The sequence below is a fragment of the Macaca thibetana genome, chromosome Y (assembly GCF_024542745.1).
Source record: "Macaca thibetana thibetana isolate TM-01 chromosome Y, ASM2454274v1, whole genome shotgun sequence".
NCBI classification, from domain to species: Eukaryota; Metazoa; Chordata; class Mammalia; order Primates; family Cercopithecidae; genus Macaca; species Macaca thibetana.
Window position 1 is genome coordinate 3361444 of NC_065599.1, and position 20555 is coordinate 3381998.

At 42.2% G+C, this 20555-nt stretch overlaps 1 pseudogene; it reads left to right on the forward strand.

The window, feature by feature from the left end:
• LOC126947214 (centriole and centriolar satellite protein OFD1-like) overlaps positions 1-20555 on the forward strand; it is a 119560-nt pseudogene that overhangs the window by 84549 nt on the left and 14456 nt on the right.

The following is a 20555-nucleotide window of genomic DNA, read 5'->3' on the forward strand; positions in this document are numbered from 1 at the left end:
GGATTTACCAGATTGTGTGGTGGTTCCTTGAACTGGAGGGATGCAACTTACAGGTAACAAGGGAATTCACTTTTTCTAGAATCATCTTGGGGGGCCAGGAAGTGCTTCCCAGTGTCATCGCCTGGCTTCATGAATGCCAGGGCTCCGCTGGTCAATGCATAGAGTTATTCAAAGGACCATAATCTTTCTGTCTGTTGACTTTCACCTCTCTTAATTCAGAGGTTCTTCCTCATGGTTTGTCTTAACTTTACAGTTACGAAGTTAGAAGACTGCAGACTATTTGCTTTGCAAAGCACTAGAGAAGTTATTGGCTTATTGCTTCATTTTATAGTTGAGGAAATTGAGGTCATCAGAAGTGGAGCAACATGGAAATATTCAGTCTGCATCAGAACAGAGAGTGGAGTCCAAATTCTCCCATCCATGATCTAGAGCTTTTGGTTCTTTACGCCAGTCTGCATTATCATCCTGACCTTCAGTTTTGTGCTCAGTAGAGATGGGGAGTAGCCATTTAAAATGATGTGCTTAATGGAACTCTTGGCTGTCTTTACTCTTAAATAGTGAGAATAAGTTGTAAGAAGATAAGTTTGTAATTTGTACAATGTATTCTATGACTATGCCTTTAATTAAGTATAAATTTAATTCCATTAGAAACACATTACTTGCTAACTAACAAGCAGTGTTGTCCAATACGTGAGCCACATACATAATGTTAAGTTTCCCAGTAGCTACATTGAGAACAATAGGAAGAAACTGGTGAAATTTGTTTTAATAACATATTTAAACCAATATATCCAAAATATTGTTTCAACAGGTATTCAACATAAAATACACTAATGAGATACTTTGCGTTTATATTTTGCACTGAGTTTTGAAATGTTTGTGTGTGTGTGTGTGTGTGTTTTACATTTAAAGTATATCTCAATTCAAACTGGTCACCTTTCCAGTGTCAATGACCCCATGTGGCTGGAGAGACCTATGTTGTACAGCTTTTGGAAAATACAGAGAAGTTGATGAAAAACTATGTCTAAAGTTTTGCCTACCAGGGACAAACACTATCAATGTGATAATCTACTTCTGCCAGTCTTTTTCCCATTGTACATACTTTTTTGATGGGTGTTATACATGGTTGAGATTGGACCCTGGATTCTTTGTGGTTGATTTTGATGCATAGTTGGTTTGAGGGCTGCTGGACTAATTAATGGAAGAGTCAGTAGATCTCACTTTAGTCCTGGCTATGCTGTTATTTAGTCAATTATTGAGCTATCTTGGGATTTGTTCTTTATCTGTAAAGTGGAGGCATTGAAGTACATGATCTTTGATTCTTTTAAAGTTATTGTTTCGAATCTGAAGTCAGCTTTAACCAAAGTCCAATAAAGAGCTCTCTGCCTTAGCACTTAGAGAGTAGGGAAGAGACTTAGGTATTTTCAGACTTCAAACTGTATTCTTGGGTTTGTTTTTCCTCCAACATGTTACAATGAACACTTTCAAACATACAGAAAAGTTGACACAATTCTGGTCAACACTTACATACCTGACAAGTAGATTCCACTATTACATTTGCATTATATATGCTTCATCATTTTTATCTGTTCATCCATTCATCCATCTTACTTTCTTGTATATTTCAAAGTAAATTGCAGACCCTCAGGCATTCCCCTAGGTATAGTCTTTCTTTCACTTTTTTTTTTTTTTTCTGTAATGGAGTCTCACTCTGTGGCCCAGGCTGGAGTGCAGTGGAGGGCTCTCTGCTCATTGCAAGCACCTCCTCCTGGATTCACACCCTTCTACTGCCTCAGCCTTGAAGAGGTCTGGTGGGGCACGGTGGCTCACGCCTGTAATCCCAGCACTTTGGGAGGCCCAGGCGGGCAGATCACGAGGTAGGAGATGGAGACCATCCTGCTAACATGGTGAAATCCCGTCTTTACTAAAAGTGCAAAAAATTAGGTGGGCGTGGTGGCAGGCGCCTGTAGTCCTCGTTACTCAGGAGGCTGAGGTAGGTGAATGGCATGAACCTGGGAGGAGGAGCTTGCAGTGAACCAAGATTGCACCTCTGGCCTCTCTTACACACCTGACCATGCTTCTATGTCCTAATTTGACGTGTTTTTTTTTAATAGCTGAGAAGTTTCAGCTTATTGACAATCAGTTTGCAGATGCTTACCCCCAGCCTATCAAGTGTGAGTCTTTAAAACTGAAGCTAAATGAATATAAGAGAAAACTAGAAGAGCAACTTGAGGAAGAAATTCAAAATTTACAAATAGTCAAAAGATGAGCTTTACCTTGTTACTGTTAACAAGAGTGATGATTTTGTTTGTCTTCTAAAGTCTTAATCTTATGTATATCGAAAAATATCTAGAACTTTTAATAAAGAATGGGATACTCTACTCTTGTGAATGTTATTTTTATTTCCAATGACATTTGTTTGACATTTGAGTGAGTCCTACAAATACAGTGAATGAGATTATACTCAATGAAACAAAACTAAACATCAAATAAATGTAACATATTTGGACAGAGCATTAATGTGGAACCTAGCTGTGTAAGATAATTTGTTACTGTTTTTATAGTATAATACTTGAAATTTTTAATTGTTTGTGGTCTATTTGCAGTTGAAGTTTTTTAAAGATGCCAAGATAGTGAAAGTTAAAGTGAAAGCAAAATGAAACTATGAGAAGGAATTAGCTGTGTTCCGGAATGTTTTTGAGAAAGACTTGACAAGCAAAATCTGAAGCCCTCATTCTTCATGAAAAGAATAGTCTTGAGAGAATTCAAAAGCACCAAGAGGTGATATTTACAAATAGTTTACTGTTTGGGTATATTCTGCAGCCATTAGTAGATTGGCTCAAGATCCCGGAATGAGATGGGATAACTGATGAAACAAGGGTTCAGAGGAACAGCAGGCACTGGAGCCAAGAGTGCAAATAAAAAGAAGGATGAGCCTTGAAAAGGATACACAGATTTGCTTCTTCTGAGACTTGAGGAAAGGCAAGAATTGCAGAGGTGAACACTGAAGTTGGGTTTCTGGGAAACACAACCTAAATAAGCTCCATCTTTCTCAGGCAGATTAGAGGGTTAGATTATGGGTTTTAGGAGCAGCTCAGAGGTATAGACTAGCTCATGAAAGGGAAGAACAGCTCTTTAAGGCAGAGAGGACTGATCACCTGTATTGAGACTGGCAGGTGGAAGAATAAGGATAGTCCAATAGTACCAAATTGCAGGATGAGGTTTCAGGTGGAAACCAGAAACCCAATACAGTGTGATGCTATTGACAGAACCATGGAAATGAACAAAGGTAAAGGTCACCAGGGTCACAAGGGTCACCCATGGGGCCATTTGATCTGGTCACCAGGAAAGTAACTGGTGAGGCAAGAGATGGTGAGGATGATGAGTGCAGGAGTTTGTGTTGGCAAGTGGGATTGGATCTATTCCTTTAAGAAGTAATACTTTTCGACCAGGGGTGTGTCTTAGACCAGACTGGATTTACAGCAGTGTTTTTGGCCTACATCCAGAATTGCTGCTACCAGATGTTAAAAGTAGGAAGGCTTCCCCCTAATGGCAACTCGTGCTTGGGGCTTGAAATGAGACCTAGTTGTTTAATGCTATGGGCACCCCCTTTAAACTTTTGTATAGCATTTCTGAGGAATGGACTTTCTTCAGCTATAATGTTGGCAGCACCGATCATTGAGATGATTGTATTGTGTTTAGTCTAATAACTTCAGATTCAAGCTAGATGACAGACTAGATTCCGGTTTATTTTAACACGAGTATCTGAAGGCTTTGAGGAAGATTGTCATCCTCATAAAAAGCGCCATGTCTGTATGTCTTCACCTGGAATGTCAAATTCCTTCTCTCCCTGATAAAACTATATTGTCTTTCAAGACCCAGCTTGGATGTCACCTCAATGATGCATTCCCCGACTCCCGCTAAGCAATGCATTTAGGCCTCATTCCTTCATGCAGTCTTTATTTACCTCAGTTATGAAATTATCATATCTTATTGTGATTATTTCTCTCTGACTAAATCATGAGGTGTTTAGCAATGAGGCCTATACCTGTGTATAATTTTATATTCTGTCCCCAGTATGCTGCTTTATTTGCAACGGGTAGTTAGTAAATTGTTGCTCTGTGAAAACATAAATGGAAGTGAGAGGTGACAATGTGCTAGCAGCCCTCACTCGTAGTGCCTCCTTGGCTTCATTGTCAACTCTGGTGGCACTTGAGGACCCCTTCAGCCCATCATGGCACAGTGGGAGCCCCTCTCTGGGCTGGCTGAGGGCGGAGCTTCCTCCCTCTGCTTGTAGGGAGGTGTGGAGGGAGAGGTGCTTGCAGGAACCGGGGCTGCACCGTGCTCTTGGGCAAGTGCGTGTTCTAGTAGGTGCTGGCAGGGGCTTGGAGGCCCGCACGTGGAGCGGTCCCCCGGCACCGCCAGCCCAGGGCAGTGAGGGACTTAGCACCCGGGCCAGCAGCTGCGGAGGTTGCACTGGGTCTCCCAGCAGTAGCGGCCCACCGGAGGTGCACTCAAATTCTTGCCAGGCCTTAGCCGCCTCCCCATGGGGCAGGACTGGGGACTTGCAGCCCGCCATGTCCGAGCCCCCACTCCACCGTGGGCTCCCCAAGGGGTGCAACCCCTTGCCCCATGTCACCGGGTCCCATCAACCGCCCAAGGGCTGAGGAGAGCAGATGCAGCTCGGGACTGGTAGGCAGCTCCACCTGCAGCCCCCGTGCAGGATCCACTGGGTGAGGATAGCTGGGCTCCTGAGTCTGGTGGGGACTTGGGGAACTTTTATGCCTAGCTAAGGGATCATAAACACACCAATCAGCACTCTGTGTCTAGCTCAGGGTTTGTAAATACACCAATCAAGTACTCTGTGTCTAGTTCAAGGTTTGTAAATACACCAGTTGGTACTCTGTATCTAGCTAACATAGTGGGGACTTGGAGAACTTTTCTGTTTAGCACTGTGTCTAGCTCAAGGATTGTAAATGCACCAATCAGCATTCTGTGTCTAGCTCAGGGTTTGTAAATACACCAATCAGTAATCTCTGTCTAGCTCAAGGTTTGTAAATACATCAATTGGTGCTCTGTATCTACCTAAGCTAATGGGGACTTGGAGAACTTTTATTTCTAGCTAGAGGATTGTAAATGCACCAGTCAGCACCTTGTCAAAATGGTTCAATCAGCTCTCTGTAAAGTGGACCAATCAGCCCTCTGTAAAATGGTCTAATCAGCAGGATGTGGGTAGGGCCAGATAAAGGAATAAAAGCAGGCTGCCCAAGCTAGCCAGCAGCAACCCACTTGGGTTCTGCTCCACACTGTGGAAGCTTTGTTCTTTCCCTCTTTGCAGTAAATCTTCCTGCTGCTCACTCTTTGGGTCCACGCTGCCTTTGTGAGCTGTAACACTCACTGTGAAGGTCTGCAGCTTCACTCCTGACAGCAAGACCATGAACTCACCAGAAGGAAGAAGCTCCAGACACATCTAAATGTCTGAAGGAACAAACTCCAGACATCCCATCTTTAAAAACTGTAACGTTCACCGCAAGGGTCCATGGCTTCATTCTTGAAGTTGGTGAGACCAAGAACCAACCAATTCTGGACACATTTTGGTGACCACAAGGGGACTTTCACCTATCATCACGTGGTGAGACTTTCACCTATCTTCAAGCACTGGGACGTTGACTATTGCCGAGCGGTGAGCACCAACAGACCCCTTTTGCTTGCTATTCTGTCCTATTTTACCTTAGAATTCAGAGGCTAAATACCGGGCACCTGTCGGCCAGTTAAAAGTGACTAGTGCGGCTGCTGGACTTAAGACATGGGTGTCAGGCTTTCTGGGAAAGGGCTCTCTAAAACCCCTGACTCTTTGGAGTTGGGAGCGTTGGTTTGCCTAGAACCAGCTTCCACTTTTCCTGTACTTCTGGGCTGACCTGTGGGTCGACTGAGAGGAAAGCCATGCAGCTCTGGGGTCCTGACAACAAGTTGGTTGAGCCTGCGGCCATGAGTGGAACTCTCAAAGGCATGTCACCCAAGCGAGACTCACCTGTCTATTCTATCTACCCTGACGCTTGCCCCCTGGGTCCTAATGCCTTCCAGACAAACTTCCTCTTGCTTCTCTTCTCTGAGGTTACTACTGCTTCTAAAAATCACTCCCTGTCTCTGGTGCTTTTCTAGTTTCTCCTATAAGAATGACCTCTAGTATGAACTCCAGGACTTTGTTACCTTCTTTAGGCACCTGGGCTCACCAATCAGAAAGACATAATTTTGCCCAAATCCCTATTGTAAGAGGGACTATCTGGAATTTTAGGATCCCTCCTCAGAGTAGCAGGCCTAACAAAACTATTCCTGAAGCTAGGATATGGGGAGCCTCAGAAATTGTATCCTTCCTGTTCATATAAGCAAGGACAAAAGATGTCACTCTTCCAACCCTAAAGATCCCTTCCCTCCCTCAGGGAATTGCCCTCCCCTTCATTTTGGGTCATAACATCTTTATAGGACAGGGGTAAAGTCCCAATACTAACGGGAGAATGCTTAGGACCCTAACAGGTTCAGGTTTTTGCGAATGTGTTGGTAAGAGTTGTTAAATCCGATTTTTCTTGGTCCAGACCTCCATGTGGTCTGGGTGGACAGGCAAGGGTGCAGATTTTTGAGAATGCATCAGTAAGGGCCACTAAAGATCTGACCTTCATTGGTCCTCCATGTGGTCTGGGGGAAAAGCTAGTGTTTCTGCTGCTGCATTGGTGAGGACAACTATTCTGATCAGCAGGGTCCAGGGACCGTTGCAGGTTCTTGGGCAGGGGGAGAAATAAAACAAACTAAAACTGCAGATGGTTTTATCTTTCAGATGGGAAACACTCAGGGATCAACATCGCATCCTTGAAATGCATCCTAAGTCATTGGGACCAATTTGACCCACAAACCCTGAAAAAGAGGTGGCTCTTATTTTCTGCACTACTGTTTGGCCCCAATATTCTCTCTCTGATGGGGAAAAATGGCCACCTGAGGGAAGTACAAATTACAATACTATCCTACAGCTTGACTTTTTTTGTAAGAGGGAAGGCAAATGGAGTGAAATACCTTATGTCCAAGCTTTTGCTTTTCATTGAGGGAGAATAATACACAGCTATGCAAAGCTTGCAATTTACATCCCAGAGGAGGACCTCTTAGCTTACCCCCACATCCTAGCCTCCCTATAGCTCCCCTTCCTATTAATGATAATCCTCCTCTAATCTCTCCTGCCCAGAAAAAAATAAAGAAATCTCCAAAGGACCACAAAAACCTTCAGGCTATTGGTTATGTCCCCTTCAAGCTGTAGGGGGAGGGCAATTTGACCTAACCCGGGTACATGTCCCCTTCTCCCTCTCTGATTTAAACCAGATCAAGGCAGACCTGGGCAAGTTTTCAGATGATCCTGATAAGTACGTAGGGCAAACCTTCAACCTTGCTTGGAGAGATGTCATGCTACTGTTAGATCAAACACTGCCCTTTAATGAAAAGAATGTGGCTTTGGCTGCAGCCCGAGAGTTTGGAGATACTTGGTACCTTAGTCAAGTAAATGATAGAATGACAGCTGAAGAAAGGGACAAATTCCCTACCGGTCAGCAAGCCATCCCCAGTTTGGATCTCCACTGGGATCTTGACTCAGATCATGGGGACTGGAATCATAAACATCTGTTGACCTGTGTTCTAGAAGGACTAAAGAGCATTAGGGAAAATGTCCATGAATTACTCAGTGATGTCCACCGTAACTGAGGGATAGGAAGAAAGTCCTTCTGCCTTCCTCGAGCGGCTACATGGGAGGCCTTAAGAAAATATACTCCCCTGTCACTCGAATCACTTGAGGGTTAACTGATTCTAAAAGATAAATTTATTACCCAGTCAGCCCTTGATATCAGGAGAAAGATCCAGAAGCAAGCCCTGGACCCTGAACAAAATTTGGAGACATTATTAAACCGGACAACCTCAGTGTTCTATAATAGGGACCAAGAGGAACAGACCCAAAAGGAAAAGCAAGATCAGAAAAAGGCCGCAGCCTTAGCCATGGCCCTCAGGCAAACAAACCTTGGTGGTTCAGAGAGGACAGAAAATGGAGCAGGCCTATCACCCAGTAAGCTTTGTGATCAGTGTGGTTTACTAGGACACTTTAAAAAAGATTGTCCAATGAGAAACAAGCTGACCACTCATCCATGTCCACTATGCCAAGGCAGTCACTGGAAGGTGCACTGCCCCAGAGGATGAGGGTTCTGTGAGTCAGTAGCCCCCAACCAGATGATCCAACAACAGGACTGAAGGTGCCTGGGGCAAGCACCAGCTCATGTCATCACCCTCATTGTGCTCTGAATACACTTAACCATTGAGGGCCAGGAAATTGACTTCCTCCTGGATGCTGGCATAGCCTTCTCAGTGTTAATCTCCTGTCCTGACGACTGTCCTCAAGGTCCATTACCATCTGAGGAATCCTAGGACAGCCTGTAACCAGGTATTTCTCCCACCTCCTCAGTTGTAATTGGGAGACTTTACTCTTTTAACATGCCTTTCTTGTTATGCCTGAAAGTTCCACACCCTTATTAGGGAGGGATATATTAACCAAGACTGGAGCCATTATCTACATGAATATGGGGAACAAGTTACCCATTTGGTGTCCCCTACTTGAGGAGGGAATCAACCCTGAAGTCTGGGCATTGGAAGGACAATGTGGAAGGGCAAAAAATGCCCGCCCAGTCCAAATCAGTTTAAAAGATCCCACCATGTTTCCTTACCAAAGGCAATATCCCTTAAGGCCTGAAGCTCATAAAGGATTACAGGATATTGTTAAACTTTAAAAGCTCAAGGCTTAGTAAGGAAATGCAGCATTCCTTGGAACACCCCAATTTTAGGAGTACAAAAATCTCAGTGGAGACTAGTGCAAGATCTTAGACTCATCAATGAGGCAGTAATTCCTCTGTATCCAGTTGTACCCAACCCCTACACCTTGCTGTCACTAATACCAGAGGAAGCAGAATTGTTCACTCTTCTGGACCTCAAGGATGCCCTCTTCTGTATTCCCCTGCACTCTGACTCCATGTTTCTCTTTGCCTTTGAGGATCCCACAGACCACACGTCCCAACTTATGTGGACCATCTTGCTCCAAGGGTTTAGGGATAGTCCTCACCTGTTTAGTCAGGCACTGACCCAAATTCTAGGTCACTTCTCAAGTCCAGGCACTCTGATCCTTCTGTATGTAGATGATTTACTTTTGGCTACCAGTTAGGAAGCCTCATGCCAGCAGGCTACTCCAGATCTCTTGAACTTTCTAGCTAATCAAGGCTACAAGCTGTCTAGGTTGAAGGCCCAGCTTCGCCTACAGCAGGTCAGATATCTAGGCCTAATCTTAGCCAGGAGGACTAGGGACCGCAGCAAGGAGTGAATACAGTCTATACTGGCTTATCCTCACCCTAAGACATTAAAACAATTGTGGGGGTTCCTTGAAATTACCAGCTTTTCCTGACTATGACTATGGATACAGCGAGATAGCCAGGCCCCTCTATACTCTAATCAAGGAAACCCAGAGGGCAAATATTCATCTAGTGGAATGGGAACCAGAGACAGAAACAGCCTTCAAAACATTAAAGCAGGCCCTAGTACAAGTTCTAGCTTTAAGCCTTCCCACAGGACAAAACTTCTCTCTGTAAGTCACAGGGAGAGCATGTATAGCTCTTGGATTCCTTACTCAGACTCATAGGACAACCCCACAACCAGTGGCACATCTAAGTAAGGAAATTGATGTAGTAGCAAAAGGTTGGCCTCATCATTTACAGGTAGTTGTGGTGGTGGCTGTCTTAGTGTCAGAGGCTATCAAGATAATACAAGGAAAGTATCTCAGTGTCTGGACTACTCATGATGTAAATGACTTACTAGGTGCCAAAGGAAGTTTATGGCTATCAGACAACCACCTGCTTAGATACCAGGTGCAACTCCTTGAGGGACCAGTGCTTCAAGTGCATACATGTGTGGCCCTCAACCCTGCCAGTTTTCTCCCAGAGGATGGGGAACCAAATGAGCACGACTGCCAACAAATCCAGACTTATGCCACCTGAGATGATCTGTTAGAAGTCCCCTTAGCTAATCCTGACCTTAACCTATATACTGATGGAAGTTCATTTGTGGAGAACGGGATACAAAGGGCAGGTTATGCCATAGTTAGTGATGTAACCACACTTGAAAGTAAGTCTCTTCCCCCAGGGACCTGTGCCCAGTTAGCAGAACTAGTGGCACTTACCTGAGCCTTAGAACTGGGAAAGGGAAAAAGAATAAATGTGTATAGAGATAGCAAGTATGCTTATGTAATCCTACATGTCCATGCTGCAATATGGAAAGAAAGGCAGTTTCTAACTTCTGGGGGAACTCCCATTAAATACCACAAGGAAATCATGGAGTTATTGCACTCAGTGCAAAAACTCAAGGAGGTGGCAGGCTTACACTGCCAAAATCATCAAAATGGGAAGGAGAGGGGAGAATAGCAGCATAAGTGGCTGGCAGAGGCAGGGAAAGACCAGCAGAAAGGAAAGAGAGAGACAAAGAAGAAGTCAAAGAGAAAGAAAAAGAGATAGAAGTAGTAAAGAAAAAACAGTGCCTACCCAGCCAAGGCATATTCTTCTTATGTGGAATGTCAACTTGTATCTGCCTCCCCACTAAGTGGACAGGCACCTGCACCTTAGTCTTTCTAAGTCCCAACATTAATATTGCCCCAGGAAATCAGACTTTATCAGTACCCCTCAAAGATCAAGTCCATCAGCACAGAGCAATACAACTAATACCCCTATTTATAGGGTTAGGAAACCAGAATAGCTGGGTTATCTACCTCATTATCCTACTACCACACACTCTCAAAAGATTTCTCAATTTACAAGAAATAACAAAATCTATTTTTACTCTATGATCCCAAATACACTCTTTAGCAGCAGTGACTCTCCAAAACCGCTGAGGCCTAGATTATCTCACTGCTGAAAAAGGAGGACACTGCACCTTCTAAGGGGAAGAGTGTTGTTTTTACACTAACTAGTCAGGGATAGTACGAGATGCCAACTGGTGTTTTCAGGAAAAGGCTTCTGAAATCAGACAATACCTTTCAAATTTTTACACTAACCCCTGGAGTTGGGCAACATGGCTTCTCCCCTTTCTACCGCCAGTGGCAGCCATCTTGCTAATACTAGCCTTTGGGCCCTGTATCCTTAACCTTCTTGTCAAATTTGTTTCTGCTAGAATTGAGGCCATCAAGCTACAGATGGTCTTACAAATGGAACCCCAAATGAGCTCAACTAACAACTTTTACTGAGGACCCCAGGACCGACCTGCTGGCACTTTCACTGGCCTAGAGAGCTCCCCTCTGGAAAACACTACAACTTCAGGGGCCCTTCATGGCCCCTAACCAGCAGGAAGTAGCTAGAGCAGTCATCGGACAAATTCCCAACAGCAGTTGGGGTGTCCTGTTTAGAGGGGGGATTGAGAGGTGACAGTGTGCTAGTACCCCTCACTCTCAGGGCCTCCTTGGCCTCAGTGTCCACTCTGGTGGTGCTTGAGGAGCCCTTAAGCCCACCATGGCACCATGGGAGCCCCTCTCTGGGTTGACAGGCAGGAGCTACCTCCCTCTGCTTGCCAGGAGGTGTGGAGGGAGAGGTGCGGTCGGGATCTGGGGTTGCCCCAGAGCTCTGGGGCCAGTGTGAGTTCCGCAGGCAGGGGTGCGGGCTCAGCAAGCTTGGCACATGGAGTGGCCGGCCAGCGCCACTGCCCGAGGGCAGTGAGGGGCTTAGCCCCCGGGCCAGCAGCTGTGGAAGTTTGGCCAGGTCCCCCTACTCAAATTCTCGCCAGGCCTCAGCTGCCTCCCCACAGGGCAGGGCTTGGGACCTGCAGCCCACCATGTCTGAGCCCCCCACTCCACGGTGGGCTCCCCAAGGGGCATAGGCCCCTGCTCCGTGGCTCCGGGTCCCATCAACCGCCAAGGGCTGAGGAGTACAGGCGCGGCTCAGGACTGACCAGCAGTTCCACCTGCAGCCCGGGTAGAGGATCCACTGGGTGAGGCCAGCTGAGCTCCTGAGTCTGGTGGGGACTTGGGGAAATTTTATGTCTAGCTAAGAGATCGTAAACACACCAATCAGCACTCTGTGTCTAGTTCAAGGTTTGTAAATACAACAATTGGTACTCTGTATCTAGCTAAGCTAGTGGAGAACTTTTATGTCTAGCTAGAGGATTGTAAATGCACCAATCAGCACCCTGTCCAAATGGTCCAGTCAGCTCTCTGTAAAATGGACCAATCAGCAGGATGTGGGTAGGGCCAGATAAGGGAATAAAAGGCTGCGGGAGCCCTTCCACACTGTGGAAGCTTTCTTCTTTCTCTCTTTGCATACATCTTGCTGCTGCTCACTCTTTGGGTCCACGCTGCCTTTGTGAGCTGTTAACACTCACCATGAAGGTCTGCAGCTTCACTCCTGAAGCCAACCAGACCATGAACCCACTGGGAAGAATGAGCAACTCCAGATGGCTGCCTTTAAGAGCTGTAACACTCACCACAAAGGTCTGCACCTTCACTCCTGACAGTGAGACCATGAACCCACCAGAAGGAAGAAGCTCCAGACACATCTGAACATCTGAAGGAGCAAACTCCGGACACACCATCTTTAAGAACTGTAACACTCATGGCGAGGGTCTGTGGCTTCATTCTTGAAGTCAGTGAGACCAAGAACCCACCAATTCCCGGCACAAAAGGGTGATCCATTCATTTAGGAGTTCATATGACCTTGCTAACTCTAAGTCAGGATGACGCATAAACTGAAACATTCAAACAGCACCACCAGTAAAATGCGTGGTGATTTCATTCTTTGGAGTATCATTTCTGAATGTACATTTTGTGCAATTTCCTTCCTGAAGAACTTACCAAATTTTAGTTAAGGGAGCCAGATGTGGTGGCTCATGCCTCTAGTCCCAGAAGTTTGAGAGGTAGAGGTGGGCATATCGTTTGAATCCAGAGATTCAAGACAAGTCTGGGGAGCATGGCAAAAGTCCGTCTCTACGAAAAATACAAAAAATGTAGCCAGACTTGCTGATGTGTGCCTGTAGTCCCAGCTACTTGAGAGACTGAGGCAGGAGGGTTCCTTGAGCTCAAAAGGCAGAGGTTGCAGTGAGCAGAGATTTCACCATGCACTCCAGCCTGGGGAACTGAGCTGGACCCTGTCTAAATTTTTGTTTGTTTGTTTGTTTGTTTAGATAAAGGACTGAGAGATGTTCTATTTCTAAGTAGCATATATTACATGAGGGAAGTTAGGAAGGTATGATAATGCAGTTTAACAGTAATTAGACGAGTCAATTTTTATGCAGCTAGAATATCTAGTTGAATGAGGTTGAAACTTTGCTTTCCAACAAAGTTAAAGATTCCAACTCAAGGCTGGGATTTTCGTTTATTTTCATTATTTATTTATTATTTATTGAGATGGATTCTCACTTTGTAACCCAGGCTGGAGTGTAGTGGCAAGATATCAGCTCACCAGAACCTCAACCTCCCGTGTTCAAGTGATTCTCCTGCCTCAGTCTTCAGAGTAGCAAGGATTACAGGTGCCCACCACCATACCCGGCTAATTTTTGTATTTTATTAGAGATGTGGTTTTACCATGTTGGCCAGGATAGTCTCAAACTCGACCTCAGGTGAGCTTCCTTGCTAAGAGCAAGAGAAGGAGAGCTGACTCAGAGAGTTGACGCTTTTAATTGTAAGTAATGCACCCTTATTTTGGATATTCAGAATAATGAGATTTAAAAGAATTACAAAATATATGTCAAAATATTCTATCGTTTATTGACAAATAGAGTTCTTGTTTATGAAGGTTATATCACCTAGTATTAGAAGGTACAATTGAAGAGGAACTAACACTAGGGTTTTCCTTTTGAACTATTGAACATTAAGATGAAAGGCAGAATGAGATACTATAACCAAGCTTCAGTGAGACCAGACAGAAAATTAGGACAGGCTATTCATACTTGAACAGATCATATGTTTGCAGTTAACTTCAGTCCTTCAGGTCTGATAATTTTGTGTGTTTATGTAAAGTAACTGAATTCTATATTTCCAGGCCTGTAGCTCTTACCAATTCTGTGCTCAGAAAACAAAGCATGGTGGTCTGACTCTACTTGCATTGGATGAAATTACTCCTCGTGTGTTATTCATTTTTTCTAAGTGCTCACAAATGTTCCATCTTTCAGATCTTACCTAGGATTGACAGCAAGCTCACCTGTATATAGTTTGTGCAAGAAGCTTTCTTTTCCACTGGAAATATGCTGTTAATTGACACCCATAGATGGTCTAGGAATCTTAGTTCATTAAAGAATTTGTCTCCATCTTCTCTAAAGTTGTTTTCTCACTTGTATAGGTTTGACTGGTTTGATTTCAACTCTCTGCCTGCCTTACTCTCTTTTTGGCAATAATAAAAATGTAAATTGATCAAGAGAATGGGAAAAAAAAAGAAACAACATTTGGGCAGAGAGAGTTCATCACCTCTTTACCTCTATTTTCTCTGCTCCTATTCCCTCTCTATCAGCATATAAACTAGTTTTCACCTCTCCATGGCTTTCTAGATTACCAGCAGAGGGAGCTAATACCTAGAGTCTTTAACTGCTCTTAGACTACTCAGTGTTTTGTAGCACTTCTCAGGTTGACTGGATCTCAGCACCTGTGAACTCGCCTCCCTGGCTTGGGAATTGGTGCTATGGTTGATCTGAAGTCTCACTATGAAGATCATTCTATTCTTAAGTATTTGAAAGCCCATATTTGGGCTTCCATATTTGGAACATCCATCTATCTTTTGCCATCTCTTTTGGTAATTTTTCAATATTTAATCAATAGTTTTTGCTTTTTAGGGTTTTTCATTTTTGTTTGTTTTTGTTTTGTTTTGTTTTGTTTTAAGAGACAGGGTCTTGCTTTGTTGTCCAGGGTGACATCCAACTCTTGGGTTAAAGTGATTCTCCTGCCTCAGCCTTTTGACAAGCTGCAATTATAGTTGTGAACAAGCACACTTTGCTACATCCGGTATAGTACTAGATGTCAAAAACAACTATTCTACCTTAAATGTGTATGGACTAATTAATTAAATCCCACAGTAAGAAACAGCATTATAAAAAACTCAAGTACATAAATACACTTTTGTTGCTTTGTAACTAATAGGATCATTCTTTCATTCCACAATTGATTGTAGCCATTTATCACCTGCAACCATTGTTTAAGTGTTAATTATCTTCTATGGGAAACCACTTACCTCTTGAGACTCTCACACACCCCTTAGCCAGACACCACAGCCCCCTGGTTCTGCTAGTTTCAATACACTGTAACTAGATCAGTTCATAAAATACACTGAGGACTTCTGGCTCTTTCCTTCTGCTTCCCAGTAGTAATAGTCAGGTAGCAGTTTTAGTCTACTAAATTAAAAACACTTGATGTTTTTTCCTAAATTTGTTACATTAGCTATTGAGTTTATTTACTTTTTATACTTTTGCTAATTTCAGGACCCAAATTCTCCAGGAAGAAAAACATAAAAGTGTGAATGAGGCATTTAGGATGGGGGAGCAGAATATAAACTTTCTTGAGAAGACCTATGACCAAAGAGCTTAAGAGTGAACTTCTGAAGTGATTGTTTGGCACTTTTGAAGGAGTGATATGTTTAAATTAAGTTTGTGGAAACATAACAAAAACTGAGGAAGTAGTCTATGATTAACATCCTATGCAAATTTTAGTGTTTGAACAAAAAATACATATTGTCATCAATAGCCAATACTTTCCTACATTTGAGTTAGGGTATTTTAAAAAGATAAGGTGTAGAGAAGTACATGCTCTGCTTTTCTGTCTCTGGGCTTCTTTAATGTTTTTGAGGTCTGTGATTTGCTTTAATTTTCAGAGTACCTTGTGATTTACTCAGCTTGCACAGTTGATAAGCTGTAAATTTTGAATTATAGTCACTTTTAGTGACCTTTTCCCATACTGCCACAAAGATGGGGATATCTAACAATATATAAATTATATTTAGTGGTCGTAGTATTTGTCAGTGACCATATGCTTTGCATTCCTTCATGATTCTGCAAAGCTAGAATCAAAAGAAGGGAACTAAAATTAAGTATGTGAGGCAAAATGTGATATAGGGAAAGGAGAATAAGGACAACTATGGTTACTTTGGCTTTTCTATACTCTAAGTTTTGTGTATCAGTGGATAATAGCTCAGTGCTAGGACATCATGCCCCTATGGTAAGTTTTCAGTGGATGGAAAAGCATCTGCCACATAAAGAGTGCCTAGTGAATATTTGTTGTAAATGTGCCATGAGACACAATTCAGGTCCTCTTGGCATTTATTTGGCCTCTTTTTTATTGTCTTACTCATAAGTTGTCGTTGATACTTCATTACATAGTACATACAAGGGTTTCTTAAATTCTATTTTTTAAAAATACAGCAGCTTTTTAATCGATTTTGAAATGATGCATTTTACACACTTCTTTTATGTCAATTCCTATACTAGAACAGCTACATGGAAGTTGCTGTAGTTACTAAATTTTTAGGAATAAATAAATTAAAATATGTGTGTTAATTTTATATTGTGTATTAGCTAATATATAATTATGGAACTAGTGAACTCTTTGTTACCATTGTGACAGCTTCTGCTGTCTGCATGGTGTCTGTCTGGCTTTGTGAATCTTCGTATGACTCTGGCAAGTGTTGGACTTTGGAGGCTGTTCACCACAGGAGTGTTTCCTTTTTCTTTTGGAACCAAAAGGGCAGCTTTTAACAGCTGAGACAGAGAAGTGAATCTGTGAAAATGTGCCTTTGGGCATTTCTAATACAAAAGTAGTTCTCTTGCCACTTGTCTCTCAAGACCTTTCCTACTCCCTGGGCACAAAGTTCTATGTTGGTTGGGAGTGGGCAGATAGTACAGGTGAATTGGAAGTGATTGTCTAATTATCCTTTGGGATAGAGTCTATTGTGTTCTCTGTAAGTCTAATTTTCTTCTTTGCTCTTTGTGTCAGTTGAGAGCAACTGAAAAGTGATGATTTCAGTAACCTTACAACAATATGATTCCTCATTTTGTATAGTTGAAGCTTATAGGGTAGAGGCAGGATTTTAGTGAACGCTTTATGTTTGGAAGTCACATCATTGGCTTTAGTACTGAGGGACTTTGAAGTTTACATAATGTCATGTTCAGTGCCCTCAGGTATGCCTGTGCCATAGATAAGCTCCTGCATTGATATCAGTCTTTCCAGAAAGGTAACTGAGGAACTCATATTTAGTCGTTCTGATTCTCAGGTGTCAACTTGAACTAAAGGACGACTACCTCATTAGGAGTAATTGAGTGATTGAAGATGAAAGGAAGAATAAAGGTGATGTTTGGGTGAGAAAAGGAGCTGTATTTTTCAGTTCCAATATAGGTTATTAACTTCCCAATTGGGTCCTGTCCTATATTCTAAAAAAGTACAGCTTACACTTCATTGTTCTCACAACATTATAGTTTTTTGTAATTTTAATTATGTAAAATTAACAAAAGATTGTCTTCCCTCTCTTTTGAGAAACCTTAATGTTTAATGTTTTGTGTATTCACAAAGGCCAGTGATTTATCATAGATATTTTATTCTACTTTATTTCAATATATTTTGATAAATCTGTAATTGTCAAGAAGTTGGAAGCAACTTATTGCCCTCTGATACACATTACTTGTAACCATGAGATACCTCATTTTTCAGTATGAAAAATTTTACCTTCTCTATACTCTGTGGACCTAGTTTCTAATTTCTTTTGCTTCCTCCTCTGTTATTTCTTTCTTTCCATTTTTTGTTTTGGAGATGTCTTACTCTTGTCACTCAGGCTGGAGTGTAATGGCATGATCTTGGCTCACTGCACCCTCCGCCTTCTGGTTCAAGTGTTTCTCCTGCCTCAGTCTCCAAAGTAGCTGGGATTACAGGTGCATGCCACCACGCCCAACTAATGTTTGTATTTTCAGTGGAGATGGATTTTCACCATGTTGGCCAGGCTGGTCCCGAAATCCTGACCTCAGGAAACCCTCCCGCCTCGGTCTCCGAAACGCTGGGATTACAAGCATGAGCCATGGCACCCAGCCTCTTTTGATTCCAGTATAGTTTTACTCTTTATAATATTTCTTTTACTTGATATATAACCTCGTGAACTCTTGTATACATTGGCCTGAGATTATTGAAATAGAGTAATTCTTTGATCTTCAGATACTTTACATTTCAATGTATTTCTAGGAAATTTCCTGTAATGGAAGTAAAGCTATCGCTTTCTTCCTGGATCCCAACTGCTGCTGACAGATGCACAGATCCTATTGGCTCTTGGGGCCATTATCAATAGGTAGAAGGCATAGAGAGCACCTCTGTGCATGGTAGAGGAGAGAAACAGGTTTTCAGGTGAATTTGAGGATTTAAAAGAGTTCTTTTACTTGGAGTAGGTCTCCAAGAGTAATAATGTTTCATTAAAATGCACTAAATTACTTTGTTCTGAAATCTGAGAGTCAGGATTGCTCTGAGCTTTCAGATTAGATAGATTTGAGCTCTGAGATTAAATAGAATTAATAGCTCTGAGATTAAATAGAATTAATATCATATTTATTGGGTGAGTACAAAGAAAAGGAACAACACATTAAAACCCTTTTACCAGTTTTTGTTAAATGAAATAGAAAAGATTGATAATGACTAGGATTTTTTTTTAACCTTCATAGGTCTAGCTCAGGTGGCTCCTGAGGTTAAGGTATTTCAGAAAGAACTGCAGAAGGCAGAAAATGCTATTGTAGCTGAGTATGAAAAGTTTGAAAACCACAGGTAAGCTCTGCAAAAGCAACTGCAAGATGAACTGAGTATTGCTCTTTGCCAGTTCCAGTATGATTCCAGTACATTTTGTCAATAGGTAAGCTTGGCACAAGTCACACCAGTGTAAATTAGATTTACTTTAACATCAAACGTTGCTCCCCCAAATATGCTAAAGGTATTCTTTCCCATCTGAGAAAATTCCCCAGGGATAATATGACTTTTTATTTGTAATAGTAAAAAAATGGAAAAGAAAGCAAACACACCTAAACATAAAATTTTCAGAATGCCTGATTGTACCCACTGTTATCTCTTGATTCTCACCCTGAGGAATGTTACAAACATTCCCTGTGTCTGCTGTCTGCCTGTTCTAGAATTCTTTGATATGACTGAAAAAGATGTGAAAATTTTGCTTGTGTGTTCTGTTTGTGTGTGTGTGTGTGTGTGTGTGTTTAAACAGGGACACTGTTGTTACTGGCATGAAGCTTCTCGACAAAATGAGTACAAGCATGATTAGAGAACTATTTTCTTTTTAAGCAAGTTGTGATCATCTGTTTTGCATTGATTTCTTTTCCTGTTAGTCTCTTCAGATTGAGCATTCTGCCCGGCTGAAGGCCCGGACACTATCATACAAAGCTTCTGTAAAGAGCTTAACTGTTCAGGTTGCTGATTTAAAATTGCAACTGAAACCAACTCAGACAAGTTAGGGACATTTTTAATCCATAAATATTTTGTGTGTATAAAACTTCTGATGCTTGTGAAAATATAATAATCATAATTTATTGAATATTAAGTAAATATTGTGTTAGGAGAAAAGCCAGAGAAACATATCCCAACTTAGAAGTAAAATCTTCTGTATATTATTTTGGTAATACCATTTGGATCATCAGCAAAAGTGACTTGCTTCATAGGTGCCTCATGGCTTGGGGGAGCCTCAGGATCCAAATGGGAAAGGCGTGGTGGTGACATAGAAGTCTCCACGTTCAACTTAGGATTTTCTTTTCTGTTTGTTACCCCAATGTTAACATCAATTCAGTAGTTTTACAGATGCCGTGATAGACAGACATATGCATGCACAGGAGGAGCAGAGTGGTTTAGCAAAGAGAACGTTGCCCTCAGAATCAGAGAACTGTTCTTTCGGACCCCAGTTTTGAAGTTAGTTGTTTGATCTTGGGCATGTTACTCTAACTTCCTTGGGCCTCAGTTTCCTCATTTGTAATGAGGATAATAATACCTAAAGAGTCATGATGTAAAAGATGAAATGAAGTGGGTTTCAGTCCAGTGCCCGAGACATAAAAAACACTCAAGAAATGGTTATTGGTATCATTTTATGATTATGTCTTCACTGTGAATGCATCTCTGCCCTTTCCTACTTCTTAAGAAGGATACTGAGGCTTACAAGCCTTATTCTTTAGTTGCTTTAAAGCTCAAAGAAAGTGTGTATGTGTTACAAATTCAACTGATTTCTCATACTCGTTCTGAGTCTTTCTGGTTCCCATTTGCACTCTTTCCTCATCAGCCCTTTGCTCTCTTCTACCACTACTTCGCTTATTTTTATCTCTTTACTTGTTTTTACTTTTTTCTGTTCCTCCTTTCCTTTCAGTTCTGTTTGTGAAACTTCTCACAGCTGAAATCATAGTCTCATGTTAATAAAAATAGTTGAATGAGTGTAGAACCCTTTCACGTGCATGCATTGCTGAGGGCATGCTTCTTTTGGGTAGCATCATAGAGAGGCATTGTAGGAGAGTGG